This window comes from Erinaceus europaeus, chromosome 15 (assembly GCF_950295315.1).
Source record: "Erinaceus europaeus chromosome 15, mEriEur2.1, whole genome shotgun sequence".
Lineage (NCBI taxonomy): Eukaryota > Metazoa > Chordata > Mammalia > Eulipotyphla > Erinaceidae > Erinaceus > Erinaceus europaeus.
Genome location: NC_080176.1, coordinates 3,180,656 through 3,203,302, shown reverse-complemented (window position 1 = coordinate 3,203,302; position 22,647 = coordinate 3,180,656). Strand labels below are relative to the sequence as shown.

Sequence of the window (22,647 nt, the reverse complement as noted above, 5' to 3'; positions counted from 1 at the left end):
CAGAGAAAAGGGAAAATCCATTTAGCCATTTCCTCCCACCCCTCCCAATGGATGGCGGTGATCCTGGACCCCATGACACTGACAGGTTCCCTGCAGGTGGGATGGGTGAGAGTCCTGTCCAGGCCTGACCTCCAGAGGACGTGCCCTCGAGGCCCTCAGGAAATGCTCAATGCTGAAAGGAGTCAGTCGGAAATGAGCCTGGCGGCCTGGGGCCTCACCCAGAACACCCTCCTGGTTCTCATGGCCCACCACTGGTTTTGTGGTCCCGGAGCAGGAGGCACTCCCCCCGCCCGTGGGTGGGCAGCAGTCAAGTCTGCACATCAGCACCTGCTCCTCTGTACAGGGCCGGGTGTTGCCTCGCCCACCAGGCCACCCAGAGGCATCCGTGCCGCCCATAGTACCCGGCTAGCTTTCAGTTTAAATGAAGATAGTTTGTAAAGGTCTATTTACATGACTTCATTTTGTTTTGTTTTTATCCAAGCATTATTCAGCTCTTTCTGTGGGGCAGCTGGAAGTCAGACCTGGGATTCACATGCAGGCGCGGTGTGCAGCTGCTCCACTGTCTCCAGCCCCTGTGACATTTTCACGAGTGAGGCAGAGCACTGTTGAGCTTTGGAAGTTGGCGGTGCTGGGGGTTGGGCATGGGGCCTCGAATATGCGTGCCGGTGCTCTGCCGGGCCCTGTGTGCACTCGAGAACAGGTTGTTTGGTGTACGTGGCACTCGTGGCCAGGCGCCGAGAGGTGTCTTCATGGGTGGCAGCATTGACGAGGGTTCAGTCCAAGTAGATGCCACCTTGGAGCTTTCTGTCACTTCCCCGGCACTGACTGGGAGTCACACACAACCCTGCTCTCTCTCGCTGAATCATCCCACACCCAGGCGGGCAGGTGTGGTTATGACCTCCTCTGTTTCAGAGGCTCTGCTGGGGCTCGAACCCTGGACTCTGCCCACAGGACAGGAGCCCTCTCACACTAGCAGAGGGCTGGGGCTTCTGGGCAGCCATGGAGGTGAAGATCCACAGGGTGATGGGGGTCTGGGCTGGGGTGTCGCATGTAGAGCTGGCAGTCAGGCTGCAGGGCTGCTGCCCAGCTCTGCTGCTTATCCACTGTCTCAGCTGGTAGTGCGCTGGCTTCTGTAGAGCTGTCACAGCTGGAGTGTGGGACTGGTGAAGCAGGTTGTTGGAGCACTTGGTGAGCTGAGACTTTAAAGCATGAGTTGTGGGCATTAGAAGAGTCAACTGCCACATCACCATCACCACCACCACCACCACCTCAGCCCTGTCCAGCAGGGGTGTGGACAACCTCAGCCAGCTCCAACAGTCTTCAGACCCGTTGCATAGATCTCACCACTCCCCTGGCCCTCTGGTGGGCACTGGCTTCCTGATCAGACCCAGAATCTCATCAGAGCCCTGATCATTGGTGTCTCTAAGCCACTGGGGTGCAGTCTGGTGGGCCCCTTGTGAGATGAGGTTCTGCTATTCTGTGCCCCTGATTAGAGATGCAGCTTGTTTGCTTAAGATTTTGCCCTTTGGAGAAATGGTCAGACGCCTTTCCTTACCCATCTCCATCCTGAAAATCCATGCCAAATATTGATGTTTGATAACTACAAATATCACACATAGCTTTTAATCAAGAGAGACAGAGGGAAGATAAGGGAGTAAATACATCTCTGTAAGGTAGTTCAATATTCTCAGTAATGATTTTGCTAAGAAATAGAATGACTGGAGTGGGAGGAGAGGGCTGTGTGATGTGCATGGAAATGGGCTAGACCCCTGTGCCGGGGGGAGGGAGGGGCAGGCCTGGACCCCTGCTCCCAGCCCAGCTCGTGGGTTAGAGTGAAAGCTTCATTTCCCTGATGCCTCTGACCAGAGAATGGAGGGAGGTTTTTTAAAATTTTTTTGTTTGTTTGCCACTAGTGCTACTGCTAGTGCTCTGTCATTCCTGGAGGCCACTTAAAATTTTTTTCTTTTGATAGTGGGTGGGAGGCAGAGAAAGATGGCAGGGCTGGGGGAGACATAGAAGGAGAACCCTACAGTACTGTCTCACTACTAAGCTTCCTTCCATAGACAGGGCACAGAGGCTTGAATCTGGGCCCTCAGGCATGGTAATGTGTGCGCTCTACCAGACGTGCCATTGCCAAGCCTTGATTGCCTCAACTTCTTTAAGTGGTAAGAATGGCCTAAGAGGGGAGCCAGCTCTCCTAGGGGCACAGAGAGGAAGCCCATCCTTCCCCTTCCTACGACTGGTCACCTCTTCTGGAAAACTCTTGTATGTTCTCTTCTTGTTCACCAGGCCTCCTTTCTGACTCATCTAGAAGAGAGATGGCGGGGAAGCGAGAATCAGATGCACCCATTTCTGTTAGGACTTGACTTTCTCTCTCACCAGCAGAGACTGAAGACACATGCACACGCACACACGCAGATGGAACACACCAGACTTCCATGCCTGAGACCCAGAGGTCCCAGGCTCAACCCCCAGCACTGAGTTCAGTCAGAGCTGAGCAGTGTTCTGCTGTCTTTCTATTGTAAAAAATTAAATATTCTAAAAGTAAAATAAATACACCCAGAAGTAGAAGGCAGACTTGAGCGCAGGTTACAAGTAAGCTGGCTCTCCCCCGAGGCTCCCCCAGGCTCTGCACACACACAAGGCCCTGGACAGGTGGGGGATTTTCAATGCCACTTTCATCTTTCTGGTTTCCCTCCCCGAGTCCATGGGGATTTCATAAACATTATGTTGCTCAATTTCAGTTCAATGGCACAGAGTCGTTCCAATGTGTTCTAATTACTCAGACATAAATGATTTCTGGTGCACTTAAAATGATTTCGGATACACTTTTGTCTATCAGGCTGCTGATTTATAACTCCCTGAGACTTTGATGTTGTGCTTCATTGATTTCTTTTAAGGCTCTTCAGAGGTATATTTATTATAGGCGATGCATTTCCCTGTTCATTTGCTCCGTAATTCTGAAGTGTTCTCATTTTCCGGTTGTCAACACTCCACCCCTGGCCCTGCACTTACTATCCACCCGGAGCAAGAAGACACATTCATTGAGTGCTTGCTGGATGCAGGTGCCTGAGCTGGGTACCACTTTAAGCTAGAGGCACTTGACTCCCTGCAATGACACCCCTCTCCTGTAGGCAAATACACGGACTCACATGATGCAACAGGGAGAAAGAACACAGAGAGGGCCCCATGGTCTGGTCCAGCATCCATGAAGCATGGCTGGAGGGGAAGAGGGAGGAGAGGCAGCTGCATCTGCAGGGATAGTCTTTGGGGGGAATTTCCACCAGGTACCTGACGGTCCTCCTAAGGGAGAGACGTGGGTCTCATCGAGCTCAAGGTGTGATGCCTGGCCTCAGTTTACTTCTCTGTAGAATGGAACATTCCTACCCACAGGCGGGCTGTTGCAAATTGAGCAGCTAGTGTGCACGATGTGTGGGCCAGATTTATGTTTGGTGGAACCAGAAGTTTCATCAATTTGAGGGGTATCTCTAAGGGGGAAATCATGAGTGTCTGGCTCGGTTTATGGCTTGTGTTGGAGCCCTCTGGGCTTCACTCTGCAGTCTTCTGTGTTTTTAAGCACTGACATTTTCTCCTTATAAGCTACTTACTGTGGGGTCAGAAAAATAACTCACTTGGTTAGGGCACTGCTTTGTCATGTACTCGGCCCAGGTTCGAGTTTGGACCCCAGAAAATTGAAGGAAACTTCTGTCTGTGGTCTCTTTCACCCTCTTTGCCTTCTCTGTGTCTGAAAAACAAGCACACTAATAAACCAAGCCATTTCCTGTGCGGAGGTCCAGTGTGTGAATTAACAGTGATGCTTTGCCGTCCTGCTTCCTCCCTGGCTGTGGCTTGCTCTGTCTCTGGGGCACAGAGTGACCCTGCCTCCAGGCTGACCAGGGGCTTGGATCCACAGGCTGCTGTCTGATCCTGCCACTGGCTTCAGGCTCCCCTGGGGACCCTCCCTTTTCCTGAGGTCCCAGACCCAGCTGGGAAGGGAAACAGGGATCATGCGCCACCTAGTGACAGCTTCCAGGACCTGCAGGCTTGTAGCACCTGGGAGGAATCTCTGGGCAGGTGAGGCAAGAGTTTGGTCTTCATTCACTCACTCATGTGTGTGTTCACTCACTCACTTGTGCATTCACCCATTCATTCACTCATGTATTCATGCATGAGTGCACTTATTAATGCCTGCTTTCACACACTCATTTATTTACGTATGCACTCATTTACTCGTTCATTCATGCCTCTATTCAGTAGCTACAACCTGATGTGAACTTTGTGTTGAACATCATGCAGGACACAGACTCTGCTACTCACTTTGAACCCTGGGTGCCCAGATCATATCACCCCTCTCTTCTCTCAAGACGGAGAGCCAGCTCTGGTTTGCAGGTCCTCTGGTCCCCAGTGGCTGTTTCCCTTCCTGTCCTGTGGATGCCCCTGTACATTTCCTGAGAAATCCAGAAACACGAGCACCAGCCAAGTGACAAGGCAGATGAAAGAATACCAGCCTTTTTTTTTTTTTGGGGGGGGGTGTTGCCAGTCCCATCTGAACAGCCTTCATTCCCAGGGCTTTACGGGAAACGAGCTGTTTCTGAGGACTTACTCCTGGATCCGCTGTGCTCTGCTCTGGGGATTCTCTTCTCTTCCTGCCTAGGGGGAAGCAGGTCTGCAGGATATTTGTCATTACAGAGCTCAGGACAGGAAGCCAGTTACAAAAAGAGAGGGGAGAGGGGAGGGGAGTCTACACGCCCCCTTGGGATGTGCTGGGCACCATCTTGCAGAACTGTCTGTGGTGTCATGGACTCCACTTACCTGAGATGATTATCCAAACTGTCTACCTTGAAATACAGTGTATCTCCATAAATGGTTGGAAGTTAAAAGAAAATCAAGATGTGATCAAATGTCATAATGGGCATGTTATGTTTAGAATCTCACAGTTTCACATGTGTATGCCCTGGGTTACCACCACCCAGAAAGTTCCCTTGTCCCCACCATCAGAGGCACTCCCACCCGGAACACCCACTACTCCACTTGCTTCCTCTTTGCATCAGTTCTCTGCTCTGACATCGGAGCTATGAAATGCTGACCACCATCTCGGGCCTCAAATCCAGGGTGTCCTCTGTGAGGCAGAGGTCCAATTGGCCTGAACTCACTTGTTGAATTCCTGGTCTGCACTTTGGACTCTTCACATGGGTCACGTGGCAGCCAGCTCAGGAAGGCAACTCTGTGCCCATACTGGCCTCCTGTTCCTCTCGTGTGGAGCTTGATGAGCTCCCAAGGGACCCGTCACCCACTTCTACTGGGTGGGATCCTAGTCTCCTAAGAACCTCTGGGACCCTGGGTCATACTGAGGGACACCTGCTCCTCCCAGTTTGCTCCAGGTGGGTTTGGGGAGCCCCCTGAGTTCTTTAGAAGGGCTCTGTGACTGGCACCCCCATCAGGACTGTGTGTCCAATGTATTTACAGCCCCGAAGTCCCTGCCTCCTGAGCAGCAGTCTTAGCTCTGCACTATGTCCCCTCTTGGAAAACATTGTGTTTTCTGCTGCTTCGGCAGTCACCCCTTGCAATCAGTTAGGTGGGACCCCCATCCCCATCACCACAGACATGGCCGAAATTCCGCACAAGGAGGTAGCCACAGAGGCACATGTCGGACATGAGATTAACAGGCCCTGGAGGGAGGCTGGGGCACCGGGGCTTGGACTAGATTGCTTCTGCAGGTAAGCTCTTGATTTCCTGACCTCATCTCTCTCCCCAGCCTGAGACTTCACTCCCAATCCAGGTTGTTAACACGCAGAGATCTTATCCTGTCAGCCTTTTACTCCCGAGAAATTAAATGGAAAGTCGCGCCAGACTGCCTCAGACCAGAGCCTTTCCATCAGATGCTGGTGACCCCAGTGGGGTGGGACTCACTTCCTTTTACACACTGACAGCGGGTGACAGAGGGAGGGCATCCCTGTCTGCAGTTGTGTTCAGAGGAGTCCCCATGGGGACTTGCTGAGACAGTCACCACCCCCTCTGCCTAAGTGTACCTTCTTGTCCCTTAGCAGAGTTTTCCCAAAGATTGTCACATCTAAGCAAGTCCCTGGGGGCCCAGGGCTTCAGGTTCTTTGGTAAGAGATGATGACAAGTTGGCTGGAAATGATTGTGGAGGTCTCTCCTGACGTCTGACCACCCTGGTCCTCCCTGATCCAGCCCAGCTGTTTGGAGAAGCTGTAATTTCTTGTGTTCTTGAACTTGCCCTCTGGAGGAAGATGACTCCCGTGCTGAGTCTCACCTGGTTCTCATTTTCAGTGTGCCCTGAGCTCCTCTAACAGCCGTATTGGACTAGAGTCATCCCAGCTACCCCAGTTTGCTTCTTGAGGACCTTATCCAAATACAATCAATTTCCAAGGTGCTGGGGTTCAATATATGAAAGGGAGCAAGGGCACAGCCCATCACAGATGCTGAGATCCCACTTCTACTTCCTCTGACATCATTGCTGTCCCCAGTTCCTCCCCTGTAATCAGATGCAAATGGTCACATGTGAATTCAAATCCTACTGACCAGCTCTGAGTAACTGGGGACACTCTCATACTTAGGTGACATGACTTCCTTATTCTCTTGTGACAGATCTTGCTTGGGAATTAATTGGAGGCTTCAACCAGAGGTTAAAAAAAACCCACATCTCTCTTGCTTTTTCTTCTTCTTTTTTTTTCCTGCTCCTTTCTGAGCACATCTGAGCATTCGCTTTATCTAAATCATTTTTTTTCCCCATAAGAAAGAGTTTTCCTTAATTGGCTCTCATTTCTGTTCTCTTCTTAATAACCAAGTGTCTGCATTTCTGTTGGGATTGAAAGCCCCAATCAGTTCATATAAATCAGCTTCCTTTTAAATTGTGATCTTGGAGGAAATAATGATCTAACTTACTTTTTGTTAATTACTTTTAGGTGAATTAGACATCCTGGCTTTGCAGTCCCTGATTTTCTCAGAAGTATTTAAACCCTCAAATCTATTTAAGCTTTTTTCTCTTAGGCAAATTAAGATGCTGAAAAAAGTTCACTATTAGAAATAATTTAGTTTTTTATAAAGTTCAGCTTCATGGCTCTATAATTTTAAATAATTTGAACTGAAAACTGTTCTGTCATAATATCCCATGCAGTGGCACAAAATTACCATTTTCCCATCAAAATTTTACTATGAGTATATGAGACATGGTAAACAAATAGAACAGAGAGGTGATGAATAAACAATCAGGTAGAATTACAAACATAAACCAAATGTGTGCTCTGCAGAGAGGAATTATGTTTTTAATTGTGGTGAACAGTGTGTGTGTGTGTGTGTGTGTGTGTGTGTATGTGTGGTGTGTGTGTGTGTCCAAGAAAGAAAAGAATAATTTGGTTGAGTTTTTTTTGAAGGGGGGAAAATTTCTAAATTTTTATAAGCAAAACAACAGCCTCATAAATGATGGGCCCATCAAGAAGGGAATTGATATCCCCAAAGAGGAAATCATGATTAGAGCTGGTGGGACGTGGCTGAAGCAGCACCTAGGGACTTTCTTATAGTCTTGGCCTTCATGTCTCTTTTGCCGTCTGAGAAAGGAATCCCCAATATTTTGAGTATGAACTTGATTCATGTATGAATGATTGTCTTTTTGTCTTTGAAAAGTCCACCCAACCAGTAAGAACTTTTTCACAAATTTAAAAATCTGGCTTGGAAAAAAGTTCTTACTGGTCAGGTGTACTTGACAGTCTTTTAAGTCTACAGAGTGTGGTTCCCAAGGATAACCACCAGGCTTCCCTTTAAAGCCTTAGATACAAGTTGCCGCTACTGCTCTCCTTCCTCTTCCTCCACTTCCTTCTTCTTCTTCTTCTTCTTCCCCACTTTCTTCTCCTTCTCCTTCACTTTCTCCACTTCTTTTTCCTCCACTTCCTTCTCGTCCTCCTCTTTCACTTCCTCCTCCACTTCCTTATCCTCCTCCTCTTCCATGTTCTTCTCCTTCTTCTCTACTTCCTTATTCTCCTCCTATTCCACTTCCTTCTCCACTCCCTCTTCCTCCATTTTCTTCTCTTTCTCCTCTTCCACTTCCTTATCCTCCTCCTCTTCTATTTGCTTCTCCTCTTCCTCCATCTTCTCCTCCTCTTCCACTTTCTAATCCTCCTTCTCCACTTCCTTCTCCTCCTCCTCTTCCATTTCCTCCTCCTCTTCCTCCATCTCTTCCTCCTCCTCTTCCTCCATCTCCTCCTCCTCCTCCTCTTACACTTCCTTCTCCTCCTCCGCTGGAGATCTAGGACTTAGTCTGAAAGTTTCCACCTGGTCCCCGAGTCTGAAAGCTCTGCCCAGAGAGGAATGCAAGGTCCATTTATGCACTGGCAAAATCAACATAGTTAGAAGGAATGGGGCCAGGGCAAGACCAAAGACTGCAGAGCCGGGGCTTACAGCATTGTCATGGCCCCTTCCATGTCCATGCAAAGGACCTGGCCTGTGGCACCTGCCTGGACTCTGATGGTTCTTTCCATGAGTTCTGATTTTGCTCCTTTCTGGCTTATCTCTCTACCCACCCAGCTGTCTTTTAGCAGGAAGACTTGGGCTCGGTGCTCACCAGTGGCCATTTGGATGCCACAGAGCCCAAAGGTTGACGAGAGCAGACTTTGGAGTCTGTTAGAGTTGGGGTCAAATCCTGACTTCTCAGCGACCACACATAGCTACTATCTGGTGTAAGGGGGTCCATGAGCTGCTGCTTCTCAACAGTTATCCCCTTAGCAGTGCTCAGCGCCTCAGGCTCTTCCTCCTGGGCTGGGGATAGGATGTATCTGTTTGGGGGCTGCTCCTTGCAGGGGTCAGTGCAGACACAGCCCAGGACCCTCTGTCTCTCCCAGTCCACCTCCAGTCATCCTGCCAAGGCCACTCGAATCCCAGAGGCTGGGGTCATGTTGCCTTCTGCAGGAGAGATCTGGGAAGAGGGATAGGGATTTTAGCATTGCTCCTCAGTATCTGACTGATATGTTTTCAAATCTTTCCAGTCTCTGTTCCTAGATCATCTCAGGACTCTCAGAGTATTGGCAGGACACTCTCTGTGGAAAGGGATCAGGTCTCCAGTTGTTGGTGCCAGAACCCCCACCACTTCCTTCTCCTCCTCACCAACCAGCATGTCCCAGAGACAAACCCACTTCTTAAAGCCTTTGCCATTCAGATGTCCTTCAGACCCAGGCAGCAGGGGAGCAGGATCCTTAACTCCCATCTTGCAGCTTGGATTGTTCAAGACAAGGCAACTAGGGAGATGAAATACATGGATGGTAGGTCCACTTCAGAGAGGGGCAGCTTTAAGTGTCTAGGTTGCTGATGTTTGACAATGAAATACAGTTCTCAGATGGTTCCTGGTGCCACCTTCCTCAACTGTTGCAAAATAGCCACAGAAGCATCACAAAAGTTGACATTTAAGAGAGTGAAAGCAGGGCAGTGGCATTATTCTTCTCAGAAAGGTCATACTTGTAGTTGGAGGTTGTCCGCAGCAAATGGTCAGACCAGTTTCCAACACTGTGACTGAAGACTTGGAGGTGCTGTATCTCTAGTTTAAAAAAAAAAGTAAAAGAAAGAAAGAAAAAAAAACTCAGATGGTCATTCACCAAAAATCAGAACTTGGTGGGATGAAGGTGATAAGGAGGAAGATGTTGGTGACTCGCACCACTGGTGAGAAGCTTCTTTTTTCTCCTTTTCTTTTCTCCTTTATTGGGGGATTAATGTTTTACATTTGACAGTAAATAAAATAGTTTGTATATGCATAACATTTCTCAGTTTTCCACGTAACAATACAAGAGTTTCTTTCTGACCCATCCATGAACATTTAAAAGTCACCTATGCCCCACTGCAAGCTTTGACTTTACTTCCAGTAAATAGACTTGATTCCATACCCTGGTGCCTGTCTGCGTTCATGTTCCCCCTTCTCAAGAGTGGGGCAGTGTGGTGGTAGATTACGACGGCAGACTGGTGTATGGCATGAATGTCATCACTGCCACCTAGGGGCCTACATAAGTGATGCAACTGTGCCTTTTTCTGGGACTCAAACTTTCAAGTAAGCCTCACTCTGTCTTTTTAGTAAATAACACCAGCAATTTCACACTGGTATTGGTTTGGTTCAGCTTTGGTAAGGTTTGTGTTTCTGGCGGCCAGGTGGTGGTGCCCTTGTTGACCATGCATATTCCAGTGTACAAGGACCCGAGTTCAATCCTCCACCCCCAAAAGCTTTGAGAGCGGTGAGGCAGGGCTGTAGGTGTCTCTCTTTCTCTTTCCCTCTCTATCTCTCCCTACCCTCTTGGTTTCTGGCTGTCTCTATCCAATAAATAAAGATAATATTTTTAAGTAATTTAAAATATTTTAAAAATATCTTTAAAAAGGAAAAAGGTTTGCTTCTGTCCTTACAGTAGTCTCAGTATAATTATTTGACTATTTAATTCCAGTTTTGCCCTTCATATCTTACAAAAAGTTGAAAAGTAGGCAAATTAAAATGCTCATACAAATGATAAAAAAGCAGGGATCTCAAATACAATTGAGACAAAAATAGAGACTATTTAGCTTTAATTGGATACTTACTGGATTTAAACTAATTAATCACTTTAAATTTCAAGGGGGGAAACAAAATTAAAGAACTTGTATAAAGTGCAAAATAGATGTTCTCAGTTATCTAAGTGTGATTAAAAGTACCTATCCATTCATTCTAAACTTGAACCAGGGCTAGTCAGGATATTTTTAATGATAGAAAATACAGTCAAATCAGGAGTTGGGTTACCAGTAGCGCAGTGGGTTAAGTGCAGGTGGTTCAAAGCGCAAGGACCGGCTTAAGGATCCCGGTTTGAGCCCCCGGCTCCCCACTTGTAGGGGAGTCGCTTCGCAAGCGGTGAAGCAGGTCTGCAGGTGTCTTTCTTTCCCGCTCTCTGTCTTGCCCTCCTCTCTCGATTTCTCTCTGTCCTATCCAACAACAATGACAGCAATAATAATAACAACAACAAGAAGGGCAGTAAAAGGGGGGAAATGGCTCCCAAGAGCAGTGGATTCATGGTGCAGGCATCGAGCCCCAGCAATAACCCTGGGAGCAACAACAACAAAAAAAACAATCAAATCATTTAAGCTGAGTGTGTGTGGGGGGGAGGTTATTGACTCACATAGTTGGGAAGGATCCTAGGTCAGCCAGATAGTTAAGCAGTAATTACCAGAACTGGAAATGTGGGAGGGAGAACCTGACGTCAGAGCCACTGTCTCTCCACTTATTTCTCATTTCTGTTTGGTGTCATTCATCCCACAGACACTGTCCAGATGGTGTAGATGGTGAGAAAGATAGTTTCTTCCCCTGCTTGGATTTATACATTAATATTTAGTAATACCAGAGGAAAGAGACTCTTTTTAAAAAATTATTTATAAAAAGGAAACATTGACAAAACCATAGGATAAGAGGGGTACAACTCCACACAATTCCCACCACCAGAACTCTATCCCATCACTCCCCTGATAGCTTTCCTATTCTTTAACCCTCTGGGAGTATGGACCCAAGGTCACTGTGGGATGCAGAAGGTGGAAGGTCTGGCTTCTGTCGTTGCTTCCCCGCTGAACATGGGCGTTGACAGGTGGATCCATACTCCCAGCCTGTCTCTCTGGAAAGAGACTCTTAATGTGATTTGTGGAGGTCAGTCCCAGACCAGCATCATCTGCCTGGATGATTCATTCACCACCTCCATCAATCACTTGTGTCCAGGTGAAGTATGTCACTGTGATTGGTCAGAACTGATCACATCTGATTCTCCAGAATCTGTTACTAGAAGAAGGGAAATGGAGGAAAATATGTCAGGCAGCCCCCCACACACACACATGCACACGCACACGCACACGCGCACGCGCACACGCACACGCGCACACACACACACACACACACACGCACAGTGATAGTGGTAGCCCATTACTGACCCACACTCCCTTCCCATCTGCTTTTAACATTCTTAGTTTTGACTTCTGTGTGTGGCTTAATCACATGTGAAAGAAAAGGTCTGTTGGTTTGGTGGTCAGCCAGCGGACAGAATCTCAAGCTATTCTCTGCATAAATTGAATAAACAATTCACATTCTGTCCAAGGGCCATACCAATAGTTTTGCGTGGTGGGAATTTGCAGCCTCCCAGCTGGTCCCTCTCTCTGGTTGTGGTTCCCTAGGCAGCGAAGTAGAGGCATCTGTCTTGAACACCTGTTGGCTTCCATCCCTTAAGGAGTTAAGCTGGAAGCAAAAGAGAGTGAAAATGGGGCCAGGGACTGGATGGGTGTTTTTTTTTGAGTAGAGCCTTCTGGCTTTGAGTGACAAATGTGTTGAGATGTGAAAGAGAGAAATATGTGTGCCATACAGATTTATTTTTCATGTAAATAAGTGTTTTAGCCTCAAACTTTCTGGCATCTCATTATGCAGGTGACTTAGTCATTGACATGCACACCATTTGCATGCTCCTCTTTCTTTGCCAAAAGCACAGAGACTGTAACTTGGCCAAATTACACATCCTCCATCCTGTTACAGGAACAGACATCCGTCTTAGGCAAGGGAGAGATCCATTCATGGGAAGGATGCGGATCCTGATGACTTGCAGCATTTGGCTTTTTTCAGAGCCTCTTATCCTCTTCTGTTTCCACATAGCCCACTTCTCACATTGTGGCGACTTCAGCCAGTTATGTCTGGGGATGGAGGAGCGATGCTCAAAATATTTCACAGCTAGCAGTTCAGAACAGAAGCCCTGGACTCAAATCCCAGAACGTTTCAGATGGTAGACACTAATCCTTTAGCTGTAGGATCCCAGAGAGGTGGGGACAGTGACCCCCATGATGCTCAACCAGGTCAGAGCGGCCAGTTCACTAATAGGGCAAGAGGCTGGCCACCTACCAGCTGCTTTGCCAGCCTACTGTGTGAAAACCAACACCCAGCTCTGGAGATGTGCAGGCCGTTGAGCCCAGCAGAAACCTGATGGACCTGAGATCGCAGCCTGGGAGAAGGCCCTCATCGGTGAGCTGCCGGCCAGGCCAAACCACAGGGCTGCCATCCAGAGCTGCTCTTTGCTTGTTTTCACTTTCAAATGGGAATTTGATTTAGGACCAGCCTTTGGTTTCTCCCAGACCTAGGAAGCAAACATTTCTCATTCTCAAAACTCACAAATTAATCATTTTTGCAAATCAGAGCTGAGTTCTGAGCCTCTGACCAGGAGGCCAAGCCTGCTGGCCTTGGGAGCCGGGCTTTGCCTTATGCACGGCTAATGCATATGCATGTGCTCTTCTTGTGGGAGCTTGGGACCCACAGGCTTCAAGGGGTGAAGCCTTGCTCACTAATCATAATGCAATATCAGTGTTTTCTGCAAATCCCCTTATTATCTTTGCATCATTAGCAGTTTCTGAGCTTGTCTACAACTAATTTCACAGTGAATCTTATTTCTACCTGATATTTTAAATAAGCTATCATGCCAGGCAGTAGCTGATGTGCTGCTGAGAAAGAAGCAAACCAGCCGAAAGCCAGCTCTACGATAGCCTCCCACAATTAAGCTCCAGGTCACCATTCAGAGCAGAGGAAGCAGCAAGCTTCTAGAGCAGCCCTTCCCTGTGACCCCAATTTATCTAGCCATTCCTCAGCAGTTAGAGCAATGCCTTGGGGCCAGTTTCTAGGAGGCTTGTGCCTCTTTGCTCCCGCCAACAGGTGATCCTCAGTGTTTGCAGTGATGCCTCTGAGCATCGGATGATAAGATAATACAACCTGCTCAGAGGGTCTTGTGAGTTTAATGGGCGTGTGCCTTTACAATGTGCTTAGTGTGGCAGACTGGAAACACTCAGCACCCAGCAGTCACTCGGTAGTTGCTTCACCTTTTCCTGAGTCTGTGAACTCAGTGGCAGGCGGCCCTTGCACCTTACACCGTAGGAGGTTCTGAGGGTGCTGGTCCTCTCCATTTCTGGCTCACTCAGTAGCAGGCCAGGGCCCTTCGCCTCCCTGTGGAGACCTGGGGTCCCACATCCAGGCAGCAACAAGGAAAAACCAGCACTTCCATGCTGAGGACCTTCTGTTTCTGGCAGTCAGGTCTGTACCCTCTGTGGCTACATCCCCCATGACAGCAGCTCTGTTCTGCAGGAAGTGCTGCCATTTCTGGGACTGAGCACCAACCCCTTCCATCCAGTAACTACAAGTCCCATTTTCTTAGATGTCTCCTCTGTGAGGGTATAGGAGGACCATGGCTATTCTGTCTTCTGGGTGAAAAGGATAGTCCCCAACCCAGCACATGGAAGATCCTTTGTAGGTAGACGAGGGCAGCCAGGGGTCAGTCACAAAGCATGTTATGGAGAATTTCCCATTTCTGCACACATGCACTGTGTACTTGGCAAGTACTCAGCACCCTGTGACTTCTATGGAGGGTGCAGATATTACTGTGTTTTGTAGTGAGGAGGGCAGGCCTTGGAGAGGTGACATGATCTACCCCCTCACACCCAAATAGTAGCTGGAAGGACCTAACGCCCAAACCAGACATCCTGATTCTGTTACCACTCCCACGGCATGAGCAGAGAGGTGGGAGGCAACCAGCCTGGGTGTAGAGATGGCCAGCTGGGGGCACAGCCATCCTGACCTTGTGTTTTTTTAATGCTTATTTATTTGGATAGAGACAGAGAGAAATCGAGAGGGGAGAGAAGTTAGAGAGACAGAGAGTGGTCCGAGAGGTGGCACAGTGGGCTCTCAAGCATGAAGTTCCAAGTTTAATCCCAGGCAGCACATGTACCAGTGATGTCTGGTTCTTTCTCTCTCTCCCCTCCTATATTTTTCATTAATAAATAAATAAATAAAATGTTTTAAAAAGAGAGAGACAGAGAGATATCCACAGCACTACCTTACTGCTTTTGAAGCTTCCCTCCCTGCAACTGGGAGCTGTGAGCTTGAACCCAGGTTCTGGTGCATTGTAACCTGTGCACTTAGCCAGGTGCACCACCACCCGCCCCCTTTATCCTGACCTGTATGCTGTCATTTCATCACCACTTACCTTTGCCTGCCGTTCCTGGCCACACCTTCTGCTGCTCTCAGTCACTATACTGTCTCACTGAGGGTGAAAGGGGAGAGAAGGGTTGTAGGACAGGGCTATGTGTCTCCTTTCCCAATTTCTGTCTGAGAGCCACAGTGTCTTACTTCCTGCAGGCTGGGCGAGGGGAGGATTGGCACAGGTCAGGAAGGAAATACATTCTCCTTTCATGGCCTGTGCCTGTGGACACTGACTCTCTAGGTCATAAAACTCCAGGAGGACACTGTGATGATTCCAAATGAGAAAAGAGCAACAGTGGGAAGGGAGAGGGAGTGAAGATTCTCTGGTGCCCCTGGGTCCTTTGGACAAGCCAATATATAGTCTGTAAAACCTGACTCCAGTGGTCCCTCCATTATGATGCTCTTTTTGATTCCTACAGAAAATGCAGTTTCTTCTTCCAGCAGTTTGCTACAGAGGGGAATGCATACTTGCTCAGAAGAATTTTGCCTTCTAAGAATGCTGATCCCAATTCTTATTTATATATGTATTTATGTATTATTTTTGTCAGAGCTGGAGCCTGACCTGTCTACATTCTCACCATTCCTGGTCTGACTTTTCCATTCTTTGTATTCAGACAGAGAGTGAAAGACAGGGAGAGAGAGCAAGAAAGAGAGAGAGACAGAAAGACAGAGACAGAGAGACCACAGCAATGGAGCTTTTGCTAGTGTCATGATACTCCCATATGACTCCAGGGCTCAAGCCTTGGCCGTGTGCATTGCAAGGGACGTGTCCTACCCACTGAGCTGTTCTTCAGCCCCATACGATTCTTACCGCATGCAGTCATTCTTCCTCAGTTTATTCCAGTTTCTGAAACACCTTCATTTTCAGACTCTCTATGTAGTTAATCTCAGGGCAGACTAAACTTCCGCCGTCCACTTGGTCCTTGACTTACTATTACAGCAGAGGTTCTAATTAATGTGCACACCCATCTCCTCATTAAGACCACACTTCTGCTGACAAAGAACTGCATAGAGACGGCAATCTCAAACCTCCCCATTGTTCTCCTCATAGGCATGATCTGTGGGTATGCGTTACCCACAGATGTATTTAATTTGCCAGCAGAGTTGTTAAAATGTTGGATCTGTCGGGCTGTCAGGAAAGTCATGATAAATTTTTGCATGGAATACAGAGGGGCTGGGTGGTAGCACAGTGGTTTAAGTGCACATGGCACAAAGTGCTAGGACTGGCATAAGGATCCCTGTTCGAGCCCCTGGCTTCCCACCTGTGGCAGGGGGTGGGGTGGGGGTGGGGGAGTTCTCTTCGCAAGCAGTAAAGCAGGTCTGCAGGTGTCTATCTTTCTCCCTTTCTGTCTTCCCCTCTTCTCTAGATTTCTCTCTGTCCTGTCCAGCAGCAGTAGCAGCAGCAGCAACAACAACAACAGCAATAAAATGGAAAAGAAAAAGGCCTCCAGGAGCAGTGGATTTGTAGTACAGGCACAGAACCCCAGAGATAACCTTGGAGGCAAAAAAAAAAAGTCCCTAAGGACCCAATCACACCCATCCCAAAAGATATGTGTGTATCTGTGTTCATAGCAGCACAATTTGTAATAGCCTAAACCTGGAAGCAACCCAGGTGTCCAACAACATATGAGTGGCTGAGAAATTTGTGGTTTATATACCAATGGAATACTATTCAGCTATTAAGAATAATGAATCCACCTTCTCTGACCCATCTTGAATGGAGCTAGAAGGAATTAGGTTAAGTGAGATAAGTCAGAAAAGAGAAAGATGAGTATGGGATGATCCCACTCATAAGCAGAAGTTGAGAAGGAAGAACAGAGAAAAACTAAGTCGAATTCGACTGAGTTTGCAGTATTTCAACAAAGTCGAAAACACTGGGTGGAGGATGAGGGTAGATTTTCAGCTTCACTATAGGGGGTGGGGGGAGGGACATAGACCTTTGGTGGTGGGAATGATGTTAATATAAAAGAAAATTAAATAAAAACAGAAAAAAAGAAAAATATACCGTGACTTTCCCAATAGTCCAATACTTGTCAGTGTTTCTGAACCAGGATGGTTGGTTAACAAGAAATTTTTCCTTGGAAAGTCAGAGGTTCTGGCCACACTGGACCCACAGGAGTCAGCCGAGTGGAGTAGCAGCTGCCCTCTCTGAAGAGAGAGCTACTGTTTGCCACCACCTGCAGCCCTACTCTGGCCTTCCCAGCTCCAAACACCAGTCAGTTTCTGTGCACCCTCACTCATGCTGCCTCTTCCTCTTGCCTCTCTCCTCAGCTCTGCCATGACCTGCCAGCCTGTGAGCGTCACCTGGTGCTGAAGGTACCCTCTCTCCGCAGAGTTACTCATTTCCAAAGCATCCAGTATCTGTAACAAAGAAATAGGCAATTTTGTAGAAAACTTCTGTTGACCCCACTTATGGTGAACCAGGAGAGAAATAGTCAGGCTCACACATATAATACATACATACATTAACCAGTTGTTAGACAGCCTTCGTCCAAGGTGCTGAAAATACAATGGTGGGGAGAAAAGAAAGGACGAAGCCTCTAGTTTCATGGAGAGTGAATTCTAGTCAGTAAAGACATGTCTTGAAAGGAGCAGACAGATACCTGATGTGATGTGGGGCAGCTGGCAGGAAGTGCTGTGAGGAACAGAACAGGCGGGGAGAAGGCCCCGGTGGACTTTGACAGCAGGGAGCAGGAAGGTCTCTTGGGAGAGATGACAGTTAGCAAGTCCTGTCATGGGGCATTAATGACTCCCAGCGGTACCTTTCAGACTGTAGATCGGAATGGACCAGAGGGGGATCATTTCTGTTAACAGCCCTGAATGCCCCCTCCCCCCAGGCATTGCACGCAGCAGGCCTAGTTCTGCAATGGCCAGGGGGAGTGTACCTGGGTGGAAAACTCCCCAAGGGGGAGGAACATTGAAGCCGGACATGTTGCTGTGGTGAGGAACAGCAAGGAGGTGGTGATACTGTGCGGCGAGGCTCCCTTACCCAGGAGGTGGCTCTTCTCATCTGCACATCTCAGACTTGTTTGCACACCGTCACTGGGGGTTCTGGCCAAAATGCAGATTTGGTTCTGGAGGTCTGAGGTTGGAGCTCTGAGTCTGCATTTCTCCTGAGTTCTTGGGCTGCAGGGGCTCAGACCACATTTTGAGGAGTTAAACTGGGGCCGTGGTCCAGACTTGGGGAAATCCACCAGGGGGTCTCTGTCATCTCACCTTCTTGGAGACTCATCCACTGTCAGCCCCAGTGCTCGGCAAATCCAGCCATAAGGGAGCAGTCTGGATCCCTCACTGCCCACGCAGGCAGAGGGAGGCTGCCGGGAGAGATAGGGAGGTTTTATTTGCGTCCCTCCTCGGACTTGAGGCTGTTTATAGTTGCTGAATGGCTGTTTATGCAGCTGTGTGAATTACCTGAAATGCACGAAAGCAATCCATCTGAGATCAAAATCCTTAATTCCAGACCTTTCCAGGTTGGTATGTCTTAAAAGAGGTTTGGTAACATTGTTGAGCATTAATTAGGTAACACTTGTGCAGGCCTCTGGGGGATGAAAAGCCTTCTGTGTGGAAGTGCTCAGGAGTGCCTCTGTGAAATGGCGCAATCTGAGGCTGAGATTGAAATGAAAGTCTCGCAGAAGCAAGGGCTCATCCCCATCAGGTGCGGTGATTGGAGATTGTGTGGGTTTGAATGTGCCAGGCTGTCCCCCTCCCCGCAGCCCGGCCTCCAACCCTGGCTGAATAGAAAGCAGATGAATGGGGAATTTACCAGAGGTAATTACAGGAGGAGGAGGGAGGGAGAGAGGGAGGCCCTCTGTGCTCCTAGGAAGGGTGGGGAGGGTCTTTCCTTCTCCTTGTCACAAAGGACAGGGTGTTCCTAGAGCCCAGCACTCTGGGGAAGGGGGTGTGCTGGAGGGACAGTGCCTCCTACTGCCACGTGGCACCCCCCTTAGTCTCTCTGTTCACAAGCAGGGACTCCTTGGCCCCCTCACCTGTGGCCACCCCCCCCCCCCAGCACCTGGTACTCCTTCTTCTGTTTCTTTCAGGATGATCCAGTCCTAAGGGTGACATGAACAGGACTCCAGGGGTTCCTTTGCCACCTACAAAGCCCCGTCTCTCGGGAGGAACTTCAGTGCCACCCCAGTCTGAGGCCTCCCTGATCTGAGGGCCAGGCCTGGGTGTCCACTGCCTTCTTTGAGAGGACTCGCACCATTAACTGGCAGGAAAGGCAAAGCTTGACATTTCCCACTGAACATATCCTTTCTCCAGGTGACACTTCTCCAGGTGGTCTTTCCACCTCCAAACAAGCCTGAACAATAGCCCTGCGTGGGGATATGATGTCATTGTGCTGTTCCTGCTGTTCCCACTGTTGACATGAAAGCCATGTGGCACCAGGTTCAAAGCTGCATCAGCTTCATGAAATGACTGTGCCTGTGTGTATGTGTGTTCCCCGGGGGTGGGGTGGGGGGAATCTTTTGCTGGAATATGATTGACTTATCTGTCCATTTCCTTGGACCCTCAGGCAGGCGGTCAAGCCTTCTTAACTAGCATTTCCTTCAAACATCTCTGTGCATGTGGGAGATGGCCCTGTGACTCCCTCCTAGCACTGCAAGCTCCCCTGGCAGTAGAGCAGGTTGTTCTTCCCAGATGTGTGGAGGTGCCATGCATCTGACCTCACACACCAGCCGAGGATCCTCCAGACACACTGCGGCAGCTGCAGTGATGGCTGGATTCCGGTGGGACACGTTTAGGTGTGGAGTCCCAGCACCATTGAAGCAATGCCCCGGTGTCGCAGTCAGCTCAGGTGTGAGTGGTGGGACCCTTTGCTCTCCAGATCATGGCAAAGCCCCCCACCCCCCAGTGACCCTGAGTCACAGATTAAACCGATAATGTGTCGGTTACAAGATGGGTTGACATGGAATCGAACCTAGCTTGTGTGCCCATAAACAATATGAATAAAAGTTAACTGGAAAATCTCTCCTCCCACCTTTACGATGACATTTACACCAATGGGCCCACTTAATTTCTTACATTTGTACCTTTTCAAAAGGGCCCACTGCTTTACAATGTCAAATGTGACCTTTACAACACAACGTGCAAACGGCGTTGTACACAGAGGACTCTTCTAAGCTAGTAATTTTCATGATGCAAATTTCAGAGCAGAATGAGCCCATTAACCGAATTAGCAATTCATAAAAGCAAAAGTTCATGGTCAGGAAACAGTCGTGTCTTTTCATAAGGTATAATTTTAGTCCATTGTAGAGTTAAAGCACACTTTTTTTCTCCCTTAAAAAAAGTAAATTAGAGCTCTAATTAAATAGGTTAAAGCTATACATAAAAGAAAATGCAATTTAGGTGTAGGAAAGTGACCTTGCACTTCACAAGGAGCCAAAGGTCCTCCAGAAGGGCACGGTGGCAGTGATGCTATGCTGGGTGTGCTTGTGTGAGCTTGCAGAGAGAGGCACACAGTGTTGGTAGAGGAGGGGAGCTGTGTAAGGCCAGGATAAAGGAGCTTGGGTTTGGTGCACTTGAGGCTGGATGTTATGGAGGGGAGACACAGTTCCCCTCTGTGTTCCATAGACACCCACATGGCCCCTGTGTTCCATAGACACCCACATGGCCTCTATGCTCCATAGACACCCACATAGCCTCTGTGCTCCATAGACACTCACATGGCCTCTGTGCTCCATAGACACCCACATGGCCCCTGTGCTCCATAGACACCCACATGGCCTCTGTGTTCCATAGATACCCACATGGCCTCTGTGTTCCATAGACACCCACATGGCCTCTGTGTTCCATAGACACCCACATGGCCTCTGTGTTCCATAGACACCCACATGGCCTCTGTGCTCCATAGACACCCACATGGCCTCTGTGTTCCATAGACACCCACATGGCCCCTGTGTTCCATAGACACCCACATGGCCTCTGTGCTCCATAGACACCCACATGGCCTCTGTGCTCCATAGACACCCACATGGCCTCTGTGCTCCATAGACACACACATGGCCCCTGTGCTCCATAGACACCCACATGGCCTCTGTGCTCCATAGACACACACATGGCCCCTGTGCTCCATAGACACCCACATGGCCTCTGTGTTCCCTAGACACCCACATGGCCTCTGTGTTCCATAGACACACACATGGCCTCTGTGTTCCATAGACACACACATGGCCCCTGTGCTCCATAGACACACACATGGCCCCTGTGCTCCATAGACACACACATGGCCCCTGTGTTCCATAGACACACACATGGCCCCTGTGTTCCCTAGACACCCACATGGCCTCTGTGTTCCCTAGACACCCACATGGCCTCTGTGTTCCCTAGACACCCACATGGCCCATGTGTTCCCTAGACACCCACATGGCCCCTGTGCTCCATAGACACACACATGGCCCCTGTGTTCCATAGACACACACATGGCCCCTGTGTTCCATAGACACCCACATGGCCTCTGTGTTCCCTAGACACCCACATGGCCTCTGTGTTCCCTAGACACCCACATGGCCCATGTGTTCCCTAGACACCCACATGGCCCCTGTGCTCCATAGACACACACATGGCCCCTGGAACATGGCCCCTGTGCTCCAGACACACACACATGGCCCCTGTGCTCCAGACACACACACAAGGCCCCTGTGCTCCAGAGACACACACATGGCCCCTGTGCTCCAGAGACACACACATGGCCCCTGTGCTCCAGAGACACACACATGGCCCCTGTGCTCCATAGACACACACATGGCCCCTGTGCTCCATAGACACACACATGGCCCCTGTGCTCCATAGACACACACATGGCCCCTGTGCTCCAGAGACACACACATGGCCTCTGTGCTCCATAGACACACACATGGCCTCTGTGCTCCATAGACACACACATGGCCTCTGTGCTCCATAGACACACACATGGCCTCTGTGCTCCATAGACACACACATGGCCTCTGTGCTCCATAGACACACACATGGCCTCTGTGCTCCATAGACACACACATGGCCTCTGTGCTCCATAGACACACACATGGCCTCTGTGTTCCATAGACACACACATGGCCTCTGTGCTCCATAGACACACACATGGCCCCTGTGCTCCATAGACACACACATGGCCCCTGTGCTCCATAGACACACACATGGCCCCTGTGCTCCATAGACACACACATGGCCCCTGTGCTCCATAGACACACACATGGCCCCTGTGCTCCATAGACACACACATGGCCCCTGTGCTCCATAGACACACACATGGCCCCTGTGCTCCATAGACACCCACATGGCCCCTGTGCTCCATAGACACCCACATGGCCCCTGTGCTCCATAGACACCCACATGGCCCCTGTGTTCCATAGACACCCACATGGCCCCTGTGCTCCATAGACACCCACATGGCCCCTGTGCTCCATAGACACCCACATGGCCCCTGTGCTCCATAGACACCCACATGGCCTCTGTGCTCCATAGACACCCACATGGCCCCTGTGCTCCATAGACACCCACATGGCCTCTGTGTTCCATAGACACCCACATGGCCCCTGTGCTCCATAGACACCCACATGGCCCCTGTGTTCCATAGACACCCACATGGCCTCTGTGTTCCATAGACACCCACATGGCCTCTGTGTTCCATAGACACCCACATG

General features: G+C 49.2%; 1 protein-coding gene across 9 annotated transcripts in view; it reads left to right on the top strand.

Annotated features, from left to right (window-relative positions):
• RBFOX1 (RNA binding fox-1 homolog 1) overlaps positions 1–22,647 on the top strand; it is a 1,765,566-nt gene that overhangs the window by 225,411 nt on the left and 1,517,508 nt on the right. The gene's annotated exons all lie outside the window — the stretch shown is intronic.